The sequence below is a fragment of the Lepidochelys olivacea genome (assembly GCF_965140295.1).
Source record: "Lepidochelys olivacea isolate rLepOli2 genome assembly, chromosome: 1".
Classification (NCBI taxonomy): Eukaryota; Metazoa; Chordata; order Testudines; family Cheloniidae; genus Lepidochelys; species Lepidochelys olivacea.
The window spans coordinates 294,849,029-294,871,870 of record NC_140411.1 but is presented as its reverse complement, the minus strand read 5'-3'; the positions used below and the strand labels follow the sequence as shown (position 1 = coordinate 294,871,870).

Below are 22,842 nucleotides of genomic sequence, written 5' to 3'. Positions count from 1 at the left end.
TATAATCAAAACTTCTATCATTAACCTAGGTAGCTGTAGGAGAAAATTCAGGTAGAAGCCCAGCAGCAGAGTGAGGGCTATCCTGTTTATTGCACTCAGTGTAGTATGTATGATTACCTACCATGTAGGCAGGTGGTGTATGTGTGCATTCGGTGCAAGGAGCTCCTGGCCCTCAGAGACCGTGTACGGGCTTTGGAGGCCAGGGTTGCGGAACTGGAGGAGCTAAGGGAGACAGAAAGGTATGTTGATGACGCTTTCCAGGACACTGTAGATTTGTCCCACCTCCGGTCAGACAGCCCCTGCGCTGTTAAGGAGGATGAAAGGCCCAGAGAAGGAGAGCAGTCAACAGGAACAGAGGGAAACCTTCCCATAGCTGGGACCCTCCTTCCAGATGATGTGGGGGTATCCTCTCACACTGAAGTTACCTCTCCGGGGGACGGAACTCCAGTAATTAGGAAAAGGCAGGTGTTAGTAATGGGCAATTTGATCACTAGAAACATAGATAGCTGGGTTTGTGATGACCGGGAGAACCATATGGTGACTTGCCTTCCTGGTGTGAAGGTTGTGGATCTCGTGAGGCATCTAGATAGACTTATGTGTAGTGCTGGGGAGGAGCCGGTGGTCGTGGCACATGTAGGTACCAGTGACGTAGGGAAGGGTAGGAGAGAGGTCCTGGAGGCCAAATTTAGGCTTCTAGGAAAGAGACTGAAATCCAGGACCTCTACAGTGACATTCTCAGAAATGCTTCCAGTTCCACATGCAGGGCCAGGTAAGCAGGCAGAGCTTCAGAGTCTGAATGCGTGGCTGAGATGATGGTGTAGAGAGGAGGGGTTTAGATTTATTAGGAACTGGGGAAACTTTTGGGATGGGGGAGCCTATACAGGAAGGATGGGCTCCACCTAAACCAAAGTGGATCCAGACTGCTGGCACTTAATATTAAAAAGGTTGCAGAGCAGTTTTTAAACTAAGAGCTGGGGGAGAGCCGATTGCTGCGGAGGCGCACGTGGATCGGACAGAGACTTCTCTTAATGGAGAGTCTATTGATAGAGATTCTCTAAGTTTTAGTCAGGAGGAGGGGATGAAAGAGGAGAAAGTATGGGCCAGATCAGATGAGAAACATTCACATAAAGAATCTGACACATCAGAAAAGGGCAGACAAATAAACAGTGACAAGTTTTTAAAGTGCTTGTACACAAATCCTAGAAGTCTAAATAATAAGATGGGTGAACTAGAGTGCCTCGTATTAAAGGAGGATATTGATATAATAGGCATCACAAGAAACCTGGTGGAGTGAGGACAATCAATGGGACACAATCATTTATATCGGAAGGACAGAACAGGTCGTGTGGGGGTGGGGAGAGTGGCACTATATGTGAAAGAAAATGTAGAATCAAATGAAATAAAAACCTTAAATGAATTCACAGGTCACATGTTCCATAGAATCTCTATGGATAGTAATTCCATGCTCTAATAAGAATATAGCAGTAGAGTTCTATTATCGACCACCTGACCAGGACAGTGACAGTGACGATGAAATGCTCAGGGAGATTAGAGAGGCTATCAAAATAAAGAACTCAATAATAGTGGGGGATTTCAATTATCCCCATAGTTCTTGTGCATTTGTCGTCTATTTGCTTAAATAGCTCTTCTCACTCCCTGGTGTTTACCCTCTAATGTATTTATGGAGAGCAAAAATGAGGAGGTTAGTTAAACCGAAATTAAAAGGTAAGGTGACTAGAGTGAAATCCCTGCAAGCTGCATGGACACTTTTCAAAGACACCATAACAGAGGCTCAACTTAAATGTATACCCCAACTTAAAAACACAGTAAAAGAAATAAAAAGAGCCACCGTGGCTTAACAACCATGTAAAAGAAGCAGTGAGAGATAAAAAGGCATCCTTTAAAAAGTGGAAGTCAAATCCTAGTGAGGTAAAAGGAAAGGTGCATAAACACTGCCAAATTAAATGTAAAAATGTAATAAGAAAAGCCAAAAAGGAGTTTGAAGAACAGCTAGCCAAAAACTCAAAAGGTAATAACAACATGTTTTTTAAGTATATCAGAAGCAGGAAGCCTGCTAAACAACCAATGGGGCCCCTGGACAATCGAGATACAAAAGATACTTTTGTCTCGAGATACTTAAAGGTGATAAAGTCATCACAGAGAAACTAAATGAATTCTTTGCTTCAGTCTTCACAGCTGAAGATGTTAGGGAGATTCCCAAACCTGAGCCATCTTTTGTAGGTGACAAATCTGAGGAATTGTCACAGACTGAAGTGTCACTTGAGGAGGTTTTGGAATTAATTGAGAAACTGAACAGTAACAAGTTACCGGGACCAGATGGCATTCACCCAAGAGTTCTGAAAGAACTCAAATTTGAAATTGCGTAACTATTAACTATGGTTTGTAACCTGTCCTTTAAATCAGCTGCTGTACCCAGTGACTGGAAGACAGCTAACATAATGCCAATATTTAAGAAGGGCTCTAGAGCAGTGGTTCTCAAAGCCAGTCCGCCGCTTGTTCAGGGAAAGCCCCTGGTAGGCCAGACTGGTTTGTTTACTTGCCACGTCCACAGGTTCGGCAGATCGCGGCTCCCACTGGCCTCGGTTTGCCGCTCCAGGCCAATGGGGGCTGCGGGAAGGGTGGCCAGCCGCTTTGAGAACCACTGCTCCAGAGGTGATCCTGGCAATTACAGACCGGTAAGTCTAACGTCAGTACCGGGCAAATTAGTTGAAACAATAGTAAAGAATAACATTGTCAGACACATAGAAGAACATAAATTGTTGCCCAAAAGTCAACATGGTTTCTGTAAAGGGAGATCATGTCTTACTAATCTATTAGAGTTCTTTGAGGGGTCAACAAACATGTGGACCAGGGGGATCCAGTGGACATAGTGTACTTAGATTTCCAGAAAGCCTTTGACAAGGTCCCTCACCAAAGGCTCTTACGTAAATTAAGTTGTCATAGGATAAGAGGGAAGATCCTTTCATGGATTGATAACTGGTTAAAAGACAGGGAATAAAGGGTAGGAATAAATGGTAAATTTTCAGAATGGAGAGGGGTAACTAGTGGTGTTCCCCAAGGGTCAGTCCTAGGACCAATCCTATTCAACCTATTCATAAATGATCTGGAGAAAGGGGTAAATAGCAAGGTGGCAAAGTTTGCAGATGATACTAAACTGCTCAAGATAGTTAAGACCAAAGCAGACTGTGAAGGACCTCAAAAAGATTTACAAAACTAAGTGATTGGGCAACAAAATGGCAAATAATATTTAATGTGGATAAAGGTAAAGTAATGCGCATTGGGAAAAAAAACCAACTATACATACAATATGATGGGGGCTAATTTATCTACAACTAATCAGGAGAAAGATCTTGGAGTCATCGTGGATAGTTCTCTGAAGACGTCCAAGCAATGTGCAGCGGCAGTCAAAAAAGCAAATGGGATGTTAGGAATCATTAAAAAAAGGGATAGAGAATAAGACAGAGAATATCTTATTGCCCTTATATAAATCCATGGTACGCCCACATCTTGAATACTGTGTACAGATGTGGTCCCTTCATCTCAAAAAAGATATACTGGCATTAGAAAAGGTTCAGAAAAGGGCAACTAAAATGATTAGGAGTTTGGAAGGGTCCCATAAGGGAGAGATTAAAGAGGCTAGGACTTTTCAGCTTGGAAAAGAAGAGACAAGGGGGAATATGACAGAGGTATATAAAATCATGAGTGGTGTGGAGAAAGTGAATAAAGAAAAGTTAATTTACTTGTTTCCATAATATAAGAACTAGGGACCACCCAATGAAATTAATGGGTAGCAGGTTTAAAACAAATAAAAGGAAGTTCTTCTTCACTCAGCACACAGCCAACCTGTGGAACTCCTTGCCTGAGGAGGTTGTGAAGGCTAGGACTATAACAGGGTTTAAAAGAGAACTGGATAAATTCATGGAGGTTAAGTCCATTAATGGCTATTAGTCAGGATGGGTTAGGAATGGTGTCCTTAGCCTCTGTTTGTCAAAGGGTGGAGATGGATGGCAGGAGAGAGACCACTAGATCATTACCTGTTAGGTTCACTCCCCTCTGGGGCACCTGGCATTGGCCACTGTCGGTAGACAAGATACCTGGCTGGATGGACCTTTGGTCTGACCCAGTATGGCCGTTCTTATGTTATCTCCCCTCCTCCAAGTCCAATATGATATAGCAAAAGAAAAGACACCTAAACCTTCAGCCCCAACTGGGCTCAGCAGGAAATCAGACTTCTTCCTCACAGAGAGGCTTCTTCAGCACCCTTGTTCAGGAGGCCCTAGACTACTTGCTTCCTTTTAAGTTCTCTCTCCAGTTTGAGCATGCGCTGCATGTCTGGAGGGGCAAGGCGACGTGGGCCCACTAGTGTCTTTTAATGCCTTCAGGCCTACAGGGGGTTTGTACACCTCAACACAGGAAGGTGTGTGTGTTCACAACCATGCTTTCTGGCTTGCTGTAAAGTAGATGGTAAATTGTTTGGGGGTAAGGATTGTGTCTTTCAGATTTTTGTACTGTGCCTAAAACAATTGGATCCTGATCCAGACTTCTAGGTATTAATGTAATCCAGACAAATACACAGATGCTTACAAAAATTATTCTAAATGACTTGGAAGCCTGAATCCCATTGAAAATCAACAGGGCCTAGACTTCTGAGTCACATAAGCACTTTCTAAAATTGTAGTTCTAGTATACAAGTTTGAACATGAAGTTTTAGTTTATAGTGTATCATTTGACCAAGGAAGTACCTCATTTTTAAAGGCATAAGACTGAGGAAACAGGGTTGAGGTTGAGTTTAACTCTACCTAGCCCTATTGGTGAGTGCTTAATTGCTTAACCTTAACATTGTATTAATGCTCAGTTTGTATATAGATTATAGATTTTGGTAATGCACCTTGTGATAAACAACATCATGGAAATAGCCGGTGTTTGTTTTGATTATCGCTGTAGCTAAAAACCATCCTTCAGTTATGAAGATCTAATGCCTCTTCAACCTATCAGAGTACACTAATGCAATGACAAATGCTGCTTTAATGGAAAAACTAATTCAGATGATGAAACAATTAGAAAGCACGTGTGCATATATAAAATATGGTATTCATTTTCCTGTAGCTCATAAGGAAGTCTGAAATCTTTGAAAAGTCATTAAACTCCAGCTGTTGATATTCAACAGCCTAAATTCCCAAACCACTGGTTTCCAGACGAAGGTCTAGCTCCCAAGCTTTTAAATAACATATTTAGGTTATACAGTACCATTGAAAAGTGTTACCAACTTCTATTACTTCCTTTTTCTTAGGTTTTCTTTACTAGTCTGGTTATTTTGAATATCAGTTAATTATGGATGGGGCTGGTAGCTCAAGCACACAATTCTTTGAGGCAAGAACTTGAAATTTAGCAGGAAGATGGGAATTAATGCCTTTTACCAGCACCACAAACATCTGACCAAACTGGGCCAGGTTACAAACCTTTGGGAAAAATATCTGTTTGCACATACTCCATAGGGACTTTTTAGACTACAGCTAAATTCCCTGAAGACTCTATCCTCCCTGAACATGGTGTTGGGAACACTGGGGCATGGCCACTAGGTAACTCGAGGGGATGGAAGACCACAAGTGTCGATGAAGCCCCCTCGCACTAGGCCCCTGTGTCCTTCCCCCCCCCCCCTCCTGCCTGGAGGCACTCGCAGCAGCTCTGCGTGCTAGGCCCAAGTGTCCTTGGCCCCCCCGCCTGGAGGCACACACAGCAGTTATGCTGAGAATCTGCAACAGTATGTTGCAGAGTCAGACTGCCTGAAACTAAGCAAGGCCAAACAGGGGAGATATGGAAGAACAATGCTGAATAAAGCAGCTTTATGTATAGTTTAACAAATGATACAGAGAATCAGGGAACTAGCTGGGAACTGGATTGGCTGGCTATATGGATACTTGGAGCAGCTTGCTATTGGATAAGTATGCTGGGAAAAAGGATGTATAAAAGCCTGTGTAACTTCCTGCTCTGTTGTGCAGGATTTGAGATTTTATTCTCCCTGTACCTTTTTGAAGCTTCAAATAAACTTTTCTGCTTCTCCACCCCGTTGTGATTATTGGGTGTAGCACACCGGGTAACGAACCAACTCAAGCTGTTGTTCAGCCTCTCGGCACTGGGTGCCGGCAACAGCTTTTGGCGTCCCTGGGTGGGCTCGAGGCTGCAATTTAGCCTTGCCCGGACCCCTCCTGGAGGTCGAGGATTGCGGCGAGAACCGACGCCCAGCGCGCACCGGTGAGTTCATCGGGGGCCTCGGAGAAGACGCGATTTGATCGACCCCAGAGGGCACAACGGTGCAACGCACTCATATAGTGGAGAAGCTGTTGTGGACCACGGTGAAGAACCGGTCCCTTGGACGTGGGGGAGGAGCAGCTGCAGGCCACGGTGAAGAACCGGTTCCTTGGATAAGGTAGGATCCTTTAAAATCCGGATTATATGCTCTGTTGGAACCTGGGGACACCCAGAGTTACCCTGTAGGTATGGGACAGGGACAGAGCTCAGAGGTTAGGGCACGGTGTACGCCCCTAGAGTGCATTCTAGCAAACTGGAAGGTATTTGGTGCGGATCCGATGACTAAGAGCCAATTAAAACGATTCTGTACAGTTGACTGGCCTCAATATCAACTCGAGGACCAGGAGTGGTGGCCACCAGGAGGGTCAATTAATTACAACACGATCCTTCAGTTACTCCTGTTCTGTCAGAGAACAAGGAAATGGAATGAACATATGTATGCGCATTTGTTTCTGACTTTATGTACTCGACCAGATATTTTACAGCGCTGTAATCTGACTCCAACTGGTTTGGTAGCAGCTAATGTTAGTCCCCAGACCCCCACCCCCACTGTAATGGCAGAGCCGGTGTCCCCTTCGGCCCCTACACCCACACCTTGTAAGTCCCCAATGGTTGGCCTATACCCCTTAATCACTGAAACTAAAGTCGCCCGGTCTGGATCAGACAGGCGTCCTGCCACAACTATGCAGGTTTATACTCATGTGCCCTTTAATCCTGTGGATTTGGCTGCTTTCAAAGCACAGGCAGGAGAGTTTTCCACCAACCCAAGCAGGTTTATATCAGTCTTTGAGGGGTGCCTCAGTAGTCACAAGCCGGACTGGGATGATTGTAACGTCCTCCTGCGAACCCTATTGTCTGAGGTTGAAAGACAACAGGTTGTGTCCAAGGCAAGGGAGGAGGCACAGAGACGGTACGACCGGGATCGTATTAATGTCCCTGACCCGGATGCACAAGTCCCCCGAGCAGACCCCAGGTGGGATCCAAATGATCATGGGGATATGACCCACCTTACCTCCTATAAGGAGTTGCTTTTGCATGGACTCCGTCACTCGGCTGTCCGACATAATAATTGGGCAAAGCCATATGAAGTAATGCAGGATTTAAAAGAAAGCCCAGGGGCCTTTCTACAGCGTATTCGGGACACCATTCGACAGAACACTAATGCAGACCCCGATGATCAGGCAACTGAGTCAATTATTAAGGGAATTTTTACGAGCAGAGCAGCCCCTGATATTAAGAGAAAGTTACAGAAAAAGGAGGATTTAATGGGTATGACCATGGCACAAATTTTAGAGACTGCAAACCGAGCTTATAGTCTGAGAGAGACAGAGAAGGAGAGAAAGCAAGTGAGATTGATGGTAACAGCGGTACAGGCCGGCACTAAGAGAAGTGGCCGGGGAGGAAGGGGCCGTGGACGCGACCGTCCGGGCCTGCAGGAGAGACGACTGGGTCGCAACCAGTGTGCCCTGTGTCGACAGGAGGGACACTGGAAAAATGAGTGCCCAAAGAGGAAAGAAAAGGGGGGTGCCCCTATGATGGCGATGGTGGAGCAGGAATAGGGGTGTCAGGGGAGACGGACCACCCTACCCCCGGAACCCCGAGTAAAGATGCAGGTGGGAAGCTCAGAAATAGATTTTTTAGTGGACTCTGGAGCGGCCCGAACTGCCGTAAATCAGCCTCTTCAGTTGCCAGTAGCAGATTCCCTTACTGTGGTGGGAGCCACAGGCAGGGACACCAAGTGCCCAGTGTATGCCCCAGCGGAATGTGCTTTGGGAGACAGGACTATATCCCACAAGCTGGTATACCTCCCTGAGTGTCCAACCCCTCTGCTGGGACGGGATCTACTTTGTCGCCTCGGTGCCACCCTGCATTTTACTGAGGACGAAATAACCCTTACCTTACCCCCTGAGAATGCCTGGATCATGACCCTTGCAGTTGAGCCCTCAGCCATGCAAGCCCCAGAATGGAGCCCATGGGAAGATCAGGTGTACCCCCTCGTGTGGGCATCAGGGATTCCAGGAAAGGCCACCCACCAGACCCCTATTACTATTCAGCTCATACCAGGGAAAGGCCCAGTGCAAGTAAAACAGTATCCAATCAAGAGGGAAGCCAGAGAAGGTTTACAGGAAACTATAGATTGATTCCTAATGTATGGTATTCTCCGGGAATGTCAGTCAGCCTGGAACACTCCCATTCTACCCGTACAGAAGCCTGATGGCACGTATCGGCTGGTACAGGACCTAAGGGCAGTCAATGAACGGGTTAAGACTCTGCACCCTCTTGTCCCTAACCCGTACACCTTATTGGCTTCTATAGGGGGACAGTATACCCATTTTTCAGTCCTTGATCTGAAAGATGCTTTCTTTACCATCCCAGTTGCCACCCCATCACAGGAGATCTTCTCCTTCGAGTGGGAGGACCGAAAAAGGGTTAAAAAGCAACTTTGCTGGACAGTGTTGGCCCAGGGATTTAAAAACTCTCCCACCCTTTTTGGCCAGGCTCTGGCCAGGGACCTACAGGAGTGGGATAATGAGGAGGCTCTCCTTCTGCAGTATGTAGATGATTTGTTAATTGCCACTGTGGGCCAAAAACCCTGTCTTAAAGCCACCGTGAGCCTCCTGAATTTTATTGGACTTCGGGGATATCGTGTAGCACGGAGTAAGGCTCAAATTGCCCTCCCAGAGGTACGGTACCTCGGGTTTCACATACGGCAAGGGGAGCGTCAGCTTTCAAGCGAAAGAAAGGAAGCTATCTGTCAAGTTCCTACCCCAAGTAACCGTAAGCGGCTCAGGGCATTTCTGGGTATGGCAGGCTTTTGCAGGATATGGATCCCAGAGTTTGGACTGTGGGCTAAACCCTTGTACGACTGTAAAAGGAGCAGATCATGACCCCTTCTATTGGACCCCAGAGGCTGACAGGGCATTTAAAATCCTGAAAAGAAAATTGATGGAAGCCCCGGCTCTGGGCCTGCCAGATCTCTCTAAGCCGTTTCAGTTGTATGTACATGAACGAAGGGGGGTGGCCCTAGGTGTGCTTACACAGCTGTTAGGAGCATGGAAGCGTCCTGTGGCTTATTTTTCTAAGCAATTGGATCAGGTTGCAAAGGGTTGGCCGGCATGTTTACGGGCGGTCGCAGCTACTGCCCTATTGCTTGAGGAAGCCGAGAAGCTAACATTGGGAGGGGTTATGCAAATCTATACTCCCCATATGGTCCGAGCCTTATTGGATGCAAAGGGAGGGCTTTGGCTCACCCAGGCTCGGATTGCTCGGTACCAGGCTAAGCTGTTAGAGAACTCTGAAGTCACCCTACAGCCTTGCCCCTCCCTTAACCCAGCCACTCTCTTGCCAGAAACAGAGGAACAGAAACATGACTGTTTAGAGGTCATAGATGTCCAGTACTCCAGCCGTCCGGATTTAAAGGATGTACCTCTCCCAAATGCAGATTATGAGTGGTACACTGATGGTAGCAGTACTGTAATAGATGGGCAAAGGAGGGCGGGTTATGCTGTTGTGACCCTCCATGACACTGTGGAAGCTGAAGGTTTGCCTGCTGGGACCTCTGCCCAGCTTGCCGAACTAATAGCCCTGACCCGTGCACTTGAACTGTCAAAAGGAAAGCGGGTCAACATTTTTACTGATTCAAAGTATGCTTTTGGTGTGTTGCATGCTCATGCTGGCCTATGGAAGCAAAGGGGAATGCTGACAGCCCAAGGCTCCCCAGTCAAGTACGGGCCCCAAATCCTCCAGCTCCTAGAAGCTGTACAACTCCCCTCGGAAGTGGCGGTGGTACACTGTAAAGCCCATCAAAGGGAGGATCAAGATGTGGCCAGAGGTAACGCCCGGGCAGATAGAGAGGCTAAGCATGCTGCCACCCTGCCATCCCCTCAGGCTGAGAACGCCCATATGCATGCCCTTATCCCATCAGTAGGGGAGCTTCCAACCCCTCAGTACTCTGGGGAGGAGAGACAGCTAACTGACAAACTCGGTCTCCGGGAAAAGGAGGGATGGCTCCATTCCCCAGAAGGGAAGGTCCTCTTACCAAAGGGCCTAATCCGGCCAGTGCTGCAGAAACTACATCAAACCACTCATGCTGGCAGGGAAGCACTTATCCAGCTAATGGGAAAATACTTTATCACTTCCGGACTCCGACCCCTGGCTGCCCAGGTACAAGCGGACTGCTTAGTCTGCCAAAAGAATAACCCCCGACCGGGACATCCTGTGCCACCAGCTGCCCTAGAACCCACTCCGGGCCCCGGACAAGTGTGGCAAATAGACTTTACTGAGTTTCCCCGGACCCAAGGGTTCAAATATCTCCTTGTTATAGTGGATCGGTTCAGCGGATGGCCAGAAGCCTTCCCATGCCGTAACTGCACTGCCAGGACAGTGGCCCTCAAGTTCGTTAAGGAGCTCATTCCTCGCTTTGGACTCCCCCTGTGGATGGAATCTGACAACGGGACACACTTCACGTCAAAAATCATTCAAAGCATCTCACATGCCTTACAAATCCCCTGGAAACTCCATACGCCCTGGAGACCGCAAGCCAGTGGTGTAGTGGAGCGTACCAATCAGACCCTTAAACGGCATCTCTCAAAAGTGTGCCAAGAAGCCTCACTGCGATGGCCTGATGCTTTGCCCCTCGTCCTACTCCGTACCCGCGTTCTCCCAAAGGGTAGATTAGGGCTCAGTCCCTTTGAAATTATGTTTGGAAGGGCATGGCCCATGAATGGCACCCCGGTTCTGTCAGGGGAATGAGAGTTGGGTAATGTTTTTTTGTCACAGTATATGTGTTCCCTGTCTGCTGTTCTCTTGTCTCTTCACAGGTATACCAAGGATTCCCAGCCTCTCCCCTTGGACTCTCCCGTTCACTCCTTACAGCCCGGTGACTCTGTGCTTGTTCGCACCTGGAAAGACGAGCCTCTCCAGGAAAAGTGGAAAGGACCCTATACCGTCCTGCTGATCTCCCATACAGCGGCAAAGATTGAGGGACACAAGAACTGGATCCATCACTCTCGTCTGAAGGCAGTACCTGCCCCCTCGTCAGCAGAACAGTGGACCGTCCAACCTGCTGACTCCTCATCTAGTGACGATCTCGGGCTAAAGCTACTGTTTAAAAGACACAAATAGCGGGCACCTTAATGCTAAAATGGGCCCACCCAGGTACTGGAGACCCTGGGTTGGGAAGACTCTGGTAATAATTAATTGGGTAACATTGTTATTCTTTGTATTGGTATTTCCAAATTGTGCATATCGGGAGCATAACTTCTTTGTTTTGCTTGCGCACCATGTTGCTACTTTAACAAACCAGACTGATTGCTGGGTGTGTGCTCCAACTCCACTATCCCCCAAAACGGGAATGCCCCTTGACATGCTGCCCTTGACCCTAGCAGAATTAGCCACCACCAAAGAGCAGGAAAGAACGGACTCACCGTTCTGGAACAAGACCTCTTTACAGCAAGCCACCTATCAGGACCAGGAGTATTCAGTTGCAGTACTCACTGAGGGAGTGTTATGTTTTACCCGAAACCAATCTGATCCCTATGGGCATCCTGTGGGAAAGAGCTCCTGTGTTATTACACAGTGGGCTGATGGGTATTGGATAAAGACCAACAGGGGAGGCCAACGGTGTGGGTGTAATGGTTCCTCCCCTTTTAGGGAAACACTTACAAATAATCTTACCACAAAAAAGGGGTTTGGAAATGTAACTTGCTGTCCAGTTAATATCTCCAATGTAGCAAGCCAATGGTGGGTTTGTAGTGGTCCCTATGGCGAGTGTAATTTGAACGGCACAATTAGAAATGCCCCCACTTGTACCCAATCAGGAGGATGGGATGCCCCCCTAGGGGCATATGAACTGTTTGGAAAAGCAGCCTTAAATATCCCAGGAATCCCCTTAAGAAACAGTCCTTATTGGGCCCTACAGGGTCACTATTTTGTATGTGGCCGAAAGGCTTACAAGGTGCTGCCAGCCAACTGGACAGGTAGCTGTTATATAGCTCATGGAGTTCCTCATCTTTCCATAACTGCCACACTGCCCAAAGGAAAGATTAGAAATGCCCGAGACACCTCTGTTGAGTCACGAGAAAAGACCCTGCGGTGACTGACTAAGGCATTGGCGGGCAATATGAAGAATCCCCTCACAACCGAGAAGCTGGTAGGGTGCTCTGTACTGGGAATAGCGCCACTGTTTACCGGGCCAGCCCTGGCATGCATAGGCCGCTATACTGTAAGGCTGTAGATGGTACTTGAGAAAGTGGCCTTAGAGTTAGAGGACTCGGTTAGTGATTTAGGGTCAGCAGTAAAAACATTAAATGAAGAGGTACAGCAGCTCAGGACGTTTTCCCTCCAAAACAGGCTGGCTTTGGACTATCTCTTGGCATCCCAAGGAGGGGTTTGTGCCCTTATCGGGCCCCGATGTTGTGTATATGTAAATGATAGCAGTTATGAGATCTATGAAAAGGTGGTACAGGCTGAAGCCCATGCCCGAGCCGGAGCACAGGTTGCCTATACTGCCCCAGAGAACGATTGGTTGCAAACCTTGTTTTTAGGCTGGGGTTTGTCGTCTTGGCTTGGTGGTTTCTTTAGCCTGCTATTGAAATTTCTCTTTCCTGTACTGCTTGTATTACTGGTATTATGCTGTGCGGTATCATGTGTCAGGGCCCTTTTGCAAAAGTTAATAAGTCATTCTCTTCAGGGCTATCACAAAGTGCTTATGCAAAGTCATATTGTAAAGAAATAAGTAGCCCAAGTGAGAAAACTCAGAGCCAAGGCTGTTGAGTGTTCTCAAAGGGGGGAGTTGTTGGGAACACTGGGGCATGGCCACTAGGTAACTCGAGGGGATGGAAGACCACAAGTGTCGATGAAGCCCCCTCGCACTAGGCCCCTGTGTCCTTGCCCCCCCCCCCTCCTGCCTGGAGGCACTCGCAGCAGCTCTGCGTGCTAGGCCCAAGTGTCCTTGGCCCCCCCGCCTGGAGGCACACACAGCAGTTATGCTGAGAATCTGCAACAGTATGTTGCAGAGTCAGACTGCCTGAAACTAAGCAAGGCCAAACAGGGGAGATATGGAAGAACAATGCTGAATAAAGCAGCTTTATGTATAGTTTAACAAATGATACAGAGAATCAGGGAACTAGCTGGGAACTGGATTGGCTGGCTATATGGATACTTGGAGCAGCTTGCTATTGGATAAGTATGCTGGGAAAAAGGATGTATAAAAGCCTGTGTAACTTCCTGCTCTGTTGTGCAGGATTTGAGATTTTATTCTCCCTGTACCTTTTTGAAGCTTCAAATAAACTTTTCTGCTTCTCCACCCCGTTGTGATTATTGGGTGTAGCACACCGGGTAACGAAACAACTCAAGCTGTTGTTCAGCCTCTCGGCACTGGGTGCCGGCAACAATGGCTTCTAGTGCTGATTAGACTGTGCATACACCATCCCCACAGAGAGACTGAGCATGCTACCTCCAGCCTAGGGCTACAGAGACTCAGAATAACTTTCCCTGTAATTGTTGTTCCCAGCTGCTCTGGGCCAGGCTCCCTGTTCTCAGTAGTGGTATGTCTCTCTTCTGTGCTGTCAATGGCTCTCCTGTTGGCATCCAGGCAGCATAGAGGAAGAAGGTGTCTGGTTCAAATGCAGAGGGGGACAAAAAGTGGATGGGGAGGAGTGAAAGGAGTAGGCTGGGGTAAGAAATCTGATGACACTGTAAGCCACAATAGGGAGGTTGGGACTGGACATGGATGAGGGAAATGTGGGGAAATGGGAGCCAGTTGGCTGCAGCAGGGACACTGAGATCAGACAAGGCCCTGGAGGGAAGACTGGGTCTGGCTGGAGATGGAGATGGACTAGGAACTAGTGAAGGAATGGGGACAGGAAAGAGATCTGACAAGGAGCTGAGGTGTTAGGGGGAGAGAACTGGGACTTGTGGGGAAAAGGGACTAGGACAAGAAGCCAAGAAGAGTGTGATGGGAGAATGAGACTTGATGAGGAGCCAGTAGAGGGAGACTAGGACTAGTGCCAGCAGTGTAGGGGAGGGGAGAAAGAGGTCAGACAAGGAGCCAGAGAGGGTGTTAGGGGGCTTATTCCTTCACCCACTCACTTCCCTGGTCCTTCTCGCATGAACAGAGAGCAACAATACCCGAAGTCCGAAGGTGCAAACAATTCGATGTTTATTGGGGTGAACTTCCAGCAAGCTTAAATACAAGTTCCTTTTTTCCTTATTTTCGAATCCCAACTTACTTCCTGTTTGCCCCTAATTTATATAGTAATATTTCTTAGCTATACCTTAACCAATCATTCTACTAAAATTTAACTAACCAATCCTAACATGGATTAGCTAACCAATTATATCCCACCACCTTAATTAGTTTACACCCAGCAAAATTAATTATACAGCAGACAGAAGCAATCACAGAACCAGACAGAGATCATGCCAATAAACAATAGCAAAGTGGGAACTATAATGACAAAACAATACAGAAGTGAGGATTTCACAACTACATCTGTAAAGACATAAGAGTTTCCCAGCTGTGTCTATTGATAAGTGAGTTCTTACCAGACAGAAAACTATCAACCTCAATTTCCTTTTACAGCTTCTAGGCACTTCCCTTTCTCTGGAGGTGATAGGCACTATAAGGACAGGATTAAATTCCTAACAGCCCAATAGCACCTTATTTCAATGTGACTAGTTTGGAATGTGAGGATGTGACCATTCACTTCCCAGCTTATGGCTGCCTCTGTCGCTTAGCCAAAGGCCTTAGCCTAAGAACAGGGCCTCAGACTGTCACAGTAAGAGAAGGCCCTTACACTGGCAGACAGTGATTTTGATTCTTTCTTTTATACCTCTATAACTAGCCAAGTGATAGGAATACACCTAAATTCTTAGAGTATAGGCCTTTACAGACAGGCCTGAATATCTATATCCTAACAGAGGGTGACTGGGACTGGCTGGGAAAGGAGACTAGGATGGGGTACAGAGAGAGGGAGAGACTGGGAGTCAGTGGGGAGATTGAGACATGGACAGGAATCCTGGAGGTGTGAGATGGGGACAGCAAGGAGAATGTGACTGGGACAATGAGCCAGGACCAGGGAAGAGTCAGGACTGGGACAGGGGAAGGGCTCAAAAGCTTGAGGAAAGGGGCAGAAGAATCTATGCCCCTGGAGCACGCTCCCCTCCAGAGCCTGAAATGGATTCCCAAGATTTGAGTTTCAGCATTTTTCTGCTGTCAGCAAATATCTGTGACACACACTGGCAAAGTGTGTGTCCCATCCCCCTCTCATGCTGGTCCACACAGATGACAATATACTCCTGCTATCAGGTATTCCATTAGCTTAAGTGGCAGAAATCTGTGCAGTGACTAATGGTTCCAGCCCTGCTGAATAACCATGTGGCTGTCAATAGGATGCCACATGATAGAATATGTTTCATCAGAAACAATGAGGAGTCCTTGTGTCACCTTAAAGACTAACACATTTATTTGGGCATAAGCTTTTGTGGGCTAGAACCCACTTCATCAGATGCATGGAGTGAAAAATACAGTAGGCAGGTATATATATTATAGCATATGAAAAAATGGGAGTTGCCTTACCAAGTCGGAGGTCAGTGCTAACAAGGCCAATTCAATCAAGGGGGAGTGACCTATTCTCAACAGTTGACAAGAAGGAGTGAATATCAACAGAGGGAAAATTACTTTTTGTAGTGACCCATCCACTCCCAGTCTTTATTCAGGCCTAATTTGATTTTGTCAAGTTTGCAAATTAATTCCAGTTCTGCAGTTTCTCGTTGAAGTCTGTGTCTGAAGTTTTTTTGTTGAAGAATTGCCACTTTTAAGTCTGTTATTGAGTGTCCAGGGAGATTGAAGTGCTTTCCTACTGGTTTTTGAATGTTACAATTCTTAATGTCAGATTTGTGTCCATTTATTCTTTTGCACAGAGACTGTTCTATGGTTTGGCCAATGTACATGGTAGAGGGGCATTGCTGGTACATGGTGCGCCCCTCAGCCAACGGTGTTTCTACCAAAGAACTGAGCTAGCTACAGGGGGACAGAACTAGTTCTCGTGTTATTTTCACATAAACCTTGACTATAGTAATTGCTGAAAATGAAGAAAAACTCAAGCTAAGATTAGTTCAGCTCCTATGCTCAAACAGCACTTTAAAAAGTCTGCGATTTCAACTCCACTCTTATAGTATATTCAGGATTAACTACAAAATGTGTTTTGCTCTGTTAAAAGAACTTTGAAGGTCACAATTCAAGTAGAACTGTCTGGTAAAATATAAGCACCAGATTGTGACTCAAAACCAGGCACAAGGGAGCCACAAAATAGCATAACTAATTAATCAGATTCTAAAAGCATATTAACTCAGGAGTACAGCCAGTGCCTCACACAGTCATGAAGCTCTCAATTTAAAAAGTCAATGTCTGTTTTCTCTAAAACAAGGGAAAACACATTAGATAGTACTTCTGTCTAATTTGTGCAGTAATGTTAACTCAAATTTACTGTACATAAAGTGCAACAGTGTGGAATATTCTAATTCCAGGAAATATAAGGAATTCTATTTTAAAGGGGGTTTCAATTAACACCAGTGGTTTGTAACGCTGCAGTAGTGAAAAAGAACATTCTATGTGACCAACACCTAAAAAAAGATTATTCTGTTTGTAGTTAGAAATAGACAATGGCTATTGTGCTATGAAAGTGGGGTTGTGCTTCATGCTGTCAGATGCCATCTTGCATAGGGCAAAATACTCCTGGAATGCGACGGTGATTTCAGATGACTGATTTTTCTAAACATTTGTTTGCACTAGAAAACGAAAATGATCATATTTGAGACCAAAGTCTAACACAATATGAACACAGTTAATATCTTATGGAGGTAATTTACTAGGAAGTCTAATACTTGAAGCAGCATCACCCAAAAAAAGCTAAATAGGATTACTGATTTTTTTCCCCTTGGTTGATCATTTAGTTGTGCAGTGCTGCTGTCATCAGATGAGATTAATCACAATAATGATATGGTTTTTGCTAAGAACATTATCATAAGTCATTTGAATATGGCCCAGGAGAAAAGGGATTGTAAGATAAATTGTATAAACACTGAAAAACAGTATAAAGCTCATCTGCTAGAAATAGGGTTTAATTTGATTTTATTTGTTTGAAAGAAGGGAATAGCAAAGTAACCATACCACCATGGAGCACCCCAACAAATAAGTGTCACAAGTCAAGCAGTAAGGAGGAATTTTTTGATCATCTCACACAAAAAATCTGCGTTGGAGAGAAATTAGAGGATAATTTTGCTCCATTTAGTTTAATTATAGCTATATGCTTTGAAGATAAGAACATAAGAATGGCCATAGTGGGTCAGACCAAAGGTCCCTCTAGCCCAGTATCCTGTCTGCCAACAGTGGCCAATGCAAGGTGCCCAGAGGAAATGAACAGAACAGGTAATCATCAAGTGATCCATTCACTGTTGCCCAATCCCAGCTTCTGACAAACAGAGGCAAGGGACACCATCTCGGCTAATAGCCATTGATGGCCCTATCCTCCGTGAATTTATCTAGTTCTTTTTTTAACCCTGTTATAGTCTCAGCCTTCACAACATCCTTGGGCAAAGAGTTCCACGGGTCGACCATGTGCTGTGTGAAGAAATACTTCCTTTTGTTTGTTTTAACATGCTGCCTATTCATTTCATTTGGTGACCCCTAGTTCTTGTGTTTTGAGAAGCAATAAATTACACTTCTTTATTTATTTTCTCTACACCAATCATGATTTTATAGACCTCTATTTCCAGCCCCACCCCACCCCACTCTCCCTTAGTGGTCTCTTTTCCAAATGAAAAATGCTATGTAAGTGCTCATTGTCATTTTACTAATGGGTTTTTGGGAAGGGCTGAGAAGGTCACATTTTAATCCTGATCCATAATTTGTTTAGGCTACCATTCAGGTTAGAAGCCAAATTAAGACAAGAATGTGGGTTCAATGGCATCAAAACCTTGTGAGCCATACAGGTGAGATTTTACCAGCTAATGGCAGAAGTCTCATGAGATCAGTTGATCTGCCAAAATTTCCACTATCCTGAACAGTTTAAATGTGAGATCAGTCATTCTTGTGAGATTTCTGCCATAACCAGAAAATAATAATCTTCCCATTTTGGAGCCAATTCTCAATCAGCAGTATTGTGTGGCAAATTTGGATATGGGATTTAATGTATAACCCCATGTTTGACAGGCTGAGAAAAATTGCTCAATGGCCAGAGTTTAGTGGGTGAAGTTAAGGAGCCATACAACTTGTCCCAGTTTTGAAGCCTTGGAGTGTGGTTCAGACAGAGTCCTAGCCAATGTTTGGAAGATGGCCAGGAAGTTTGGTTTAGGCAGAAGCCTGATTTAAATTTGAAAGATGGAGATCAGTTCGGAAGCCTGGCTGAGACAGAGGCGTGCTCCAGTTATCCAGAACTAAATCCAGAAGAATTGATAAATCTTGACCCAATATCACTTCATAACTAAGGTCAGGTATGATACCCATTACTAACAAAGAGCACTAACCCTTCCCTGCCAAGTTAACCTCTGCAGTAGGATACTCATATTCATCCCCATATAGACATCAGATTAAAGTTATTTTCATGATTTCCAAGGCCAGAAGGGATCACTGTGATCATCTAGTGAGACCTCCTGTATAACAGGCCATAAAACTTCCCCAGACTAATTCCTATAGCCGATCTAGGAATTTTAACTATAGTAATAATTATATAGTTATAATATTTTAATCATAGTTTATAAGAGATGGGTCTACTGATATCTACTTAAATAACAGTGCACTTCTTGTGTAGAGGCAGAGATGTCATGCTTTCCCATGAACACCAAACTCAAGAACTTTAAAAATACAGGAAAAATATACTTTAAAATGTCAGGTCCCATAGGAATGGAAATAATACATACAGGGCTCAATAAGGCACAATGCTAGTGACTTTAAAGGGACTACTCACATGCATAAAGTTAAGCATGTGGTTAAGTGCTTTGCTGGGTTGGGGATACAGTGTTCAGCACTTTGCAGAGCTAAGATCATGGTGAGGTGGAGTTTATAAGAACCCGTATGAGGGAACAAATATCTGATAATGGACTGTTCAATCTAGCAAGACAGACAAAGGCATAAAAAAATCCAGTGGCTGGAAGATGAAGTTAGACAATCAGACTGGAAATAAGGGGCAAATTTTTAACAGTGATGATAATTAAGCACTGGAACAATTTTCTAAGAGTAGTAAATTGCCATCGCTGGCCATTTTAAAATGAAGATTGAATGTTTTTCTAAAAGAGATACTCTATGTCAAATCAGAATTAATTCAGGGAAGTTTTAATGCACGTGTTACACAGTTACCAGATGAGCACAGTGGTCCCTTCTGATCTTATAGTCTATGAATATTGAGAACAATTTATATTTTAAGTTTAACAAAAAACAAAACAAAAACAAAAATCAAACAACTAACAGCTGAGGAGAGCTTATATTCAAACAAAAAAAACCCCATCACCACTTTTCCCTATCACACACTTTTCTTGTAAATCCTTTGGGCTTCTGAACTCACAGGGAGTCTGGCAGATGGTGTTACCTTGCTATTCTTATTGAAGGGTTGGGGCTGTAGTTTGTGAGCTCTTCAGCACTAGGGCTGTTTTCTTCCTGTATTTGTAGAGAGTCTAACGCGGATCCTAGCTGGAACCGTTGGCTTCAATGGCAATACAAATTAGTATTATTAGTAAGTCTATCTGAGGTCATTGCCCAAAGTTACAAAGCTGTTGCTTATTGTTGAACAAAGTAATTTATCAGCCAACAGGTGGCACTGAAAGTACTTAACATTTATAAATTTCTCTTAGTTTCTTTAGGAAACTTTATGTTTTCCAGAAGTAAATGGTATATCATGCATACAAATTATAAACCAAGGCACATATCAAAGTCTTTAATTAAAATATTACATATTTTAAACAATTGTAGAATTATTGAGAATTAAACAGAATCACAGCTAATATGAACAAATGCATTGCATTGTCATAACCAGATTTAAGGCAGGATATTTTATAATGAAGCTGGAAACAATGACATTGAAGAGAGCATCATTGTTACAATACTGAAAGTCTGAATATCTGGGGGAATCTGTAGCATTCCAGCAACTGGTTTACATTATAGCTTTTGATGCCAAGATATCAAGTTGTGATTTTTCCCCCCAACCGCTCTTCATTGCAATCGTGTGAGAGGGAAAAAAGAACATACTGTACAAGTAACAATGTAATTTTTAATCTCTAGTGTTCACCAGAATTAATACACAAAATTTTCATCAAAAAATGCTTGTGAATTGTTCTAGGATTAAAGTAAATGAAATATTTCTGATCACATTTCAAAAGAAACAGATATTCATAGGCGGGTCTAACTCTCCTCAGTAATACTTTGCTAACCAGACAAGGTTGTTTGAGCAAGTGTGATCCAGAAGTTTTTTAACTTTTGCTTTTTCTGGTTATAGGGTTGCCAATTTTGTTTGGATGTATTCCTGGAGCTTTCATCACATGACAATCTTTAATTAAAGATTAATTTTTAACTCCTGGAGACTCTAGGACAATGCTGGAGATTTGGCAACCCTATCTGGTTATATTGTACAAGTATAATCCACTGCTTCACACACAGTCAGGCCTGTGCACATACATGCATTGTCCTGGACCACCTTATCCAAGTCTTTCCATTGATGTCAGTGGACTTTGGATGAGCCCCGACAGAGAAATATGAGTGGTTTGTTCTCAAGAGTGCAGTACTAACAGCATGGTGCAACATCAAGCATAAAAATTATTCCATCTTCAGACTGCATCCTGGCCACCTTTACAAAGCTAGTAGCGTTAAAGTCATTGTTTGTGACATAGCTTCTTTCATCTATATCAAATCCACATGCAGTAAGTCCTGGTGTAACAACATCCATTACAATATTATATGGGAAAGAAGCAAGTGATGTAAGTATGGAAGAAATAAAGCAGTAAATGGTGAGAAACAGTAATTTCTATGGTAATTAATTACTGCTACCACCAACTGTTACCCGACCATGGGATTTTAGTACCTAACAAATACTAACATTTGCCTCAAAGGAGCGGAATTTCATTGCATCATATGTTAAAATAATTGTACTTTGTTAACAAGAGGAGCTCCATTTGTAAGATATTGTTGCTTACTCAGCTGTACTGTTGCACTGTAACTACCAGAAGCTAGGAACTTTTCACAAATTCCTGCCTGCATCATTCCCTGCTAGCAGGAAAATTAAAATGTCTTTAATTTGCAGAACAGCAGCACCTAATAACGCACTGTTACTGCACTAACCCATGCAAGGAGTAAGTTTAATACCTTCCCACATTACCAGAATGGCTTTAAGGGAGTGATGATGCCGGCAGGTGAGTTATGGGAACTAATGCGCCAGAATCAAAGACTGTTTCAGGTTAAAAATTAGAAACATAAATGTAAAGTTAGCATTTGTATTTCTGCTTAGGAAACACAGAGTATCACCATATCTAGGGCAAATAGAAGGTGTGTTAAGTTACCAAGAGCTTGTATGACAAGCTCTACTGAGAACATTATATAACATAGCACTGATCCGAAACACAATAGGTCTAATTAAAAGTCTTTGTTTGCATTATCCACATTATCCTAATAACCACCTTCGTATCTCAGTACCTTAATGAGAACGAATGGCCAGAGGTGGGCATCAGTATCAGTATGTAGATCAATAGAGATTTGGGGCCAAAAACGTACAAAAATGGATTTGTGCATATTTTATGGGATAAAAGCAGGATTCCAGCTTGTTGCTCTTGAATAATTACATAGCCACAGGGTATTCTCAAAGTGTTTGCAAATCTTGAATTTTTCATAAGCTTTTTGTATGAATAATTTGTCCAAAATTTTGTACCCAAAAATGCATTATTCATTATTTGCTCTTCACCGTTGATTTTATTGTTTACAAAGGTTTGTTCATGGATCAGAAACTGTCTCTGACACATGTGACCCCCTATTGCCATAGCATATGAATGCCTCACAATCTAGAACATATTTCAGAGTAACAGCCGTGTTAGTCTGTCTTCGCAAAAAGAAAAGGAGGACTTGTGGCACCTTAGAGACTAACCAATTTATTTGAGCATAAGCTTTCGTGAGCTACAGCTCACTTCATCGCATGCATCCGATGAAGTGAGCTGTAGCTCACGAAAGCTTATGCTCTAATAAATTGGTTAGTCTCTAAGGTGCCACAAGTACTCCTAATCTAGAACATAGTTTTCCTCACATCAGCTGGGAGGCAGGAAAGTGCTATGTCTTCATTTTACTCACGGTGAACTGTGGCACAAGTGACTGAGGTCCAGCTGCTGAAAGAACTTGGGCCCCTGTCTTCCTCTTTAGATGCCTAGGTCCACCCTTTAGGTGCCACTGACATTTTCAGAGCTGTCACTCAGCTGCCACTTAATCCCTTAGGCATCTAAGGGTATGTCTACACTGCAATTAGATACCCCCAGATGGCC

At 44.3% G+C, this 22,842-nt stretch overlaps 1 long non-coding RNA gene across 1 annotated transcript; it reads left to right on the top strand.

The window, feature by feature from the left end:
• The first annotated feature begins 5,594 nt into the window (after nucleotides 1-5,594).
• Nucleotides 5,595-13,636, top strand: LOC311532722. The gene is made up of 2 exons (XR_014714437.1): nucleotides 5,595-6,448; nucleotides 11,151-13,636. It is a non-coding gene; the product is annotated as an uncharacterized lncRNA (long non-coding RNA).
• Nucleotides 13,637-22,842: the final 9,206 nt, after the last annotated feature.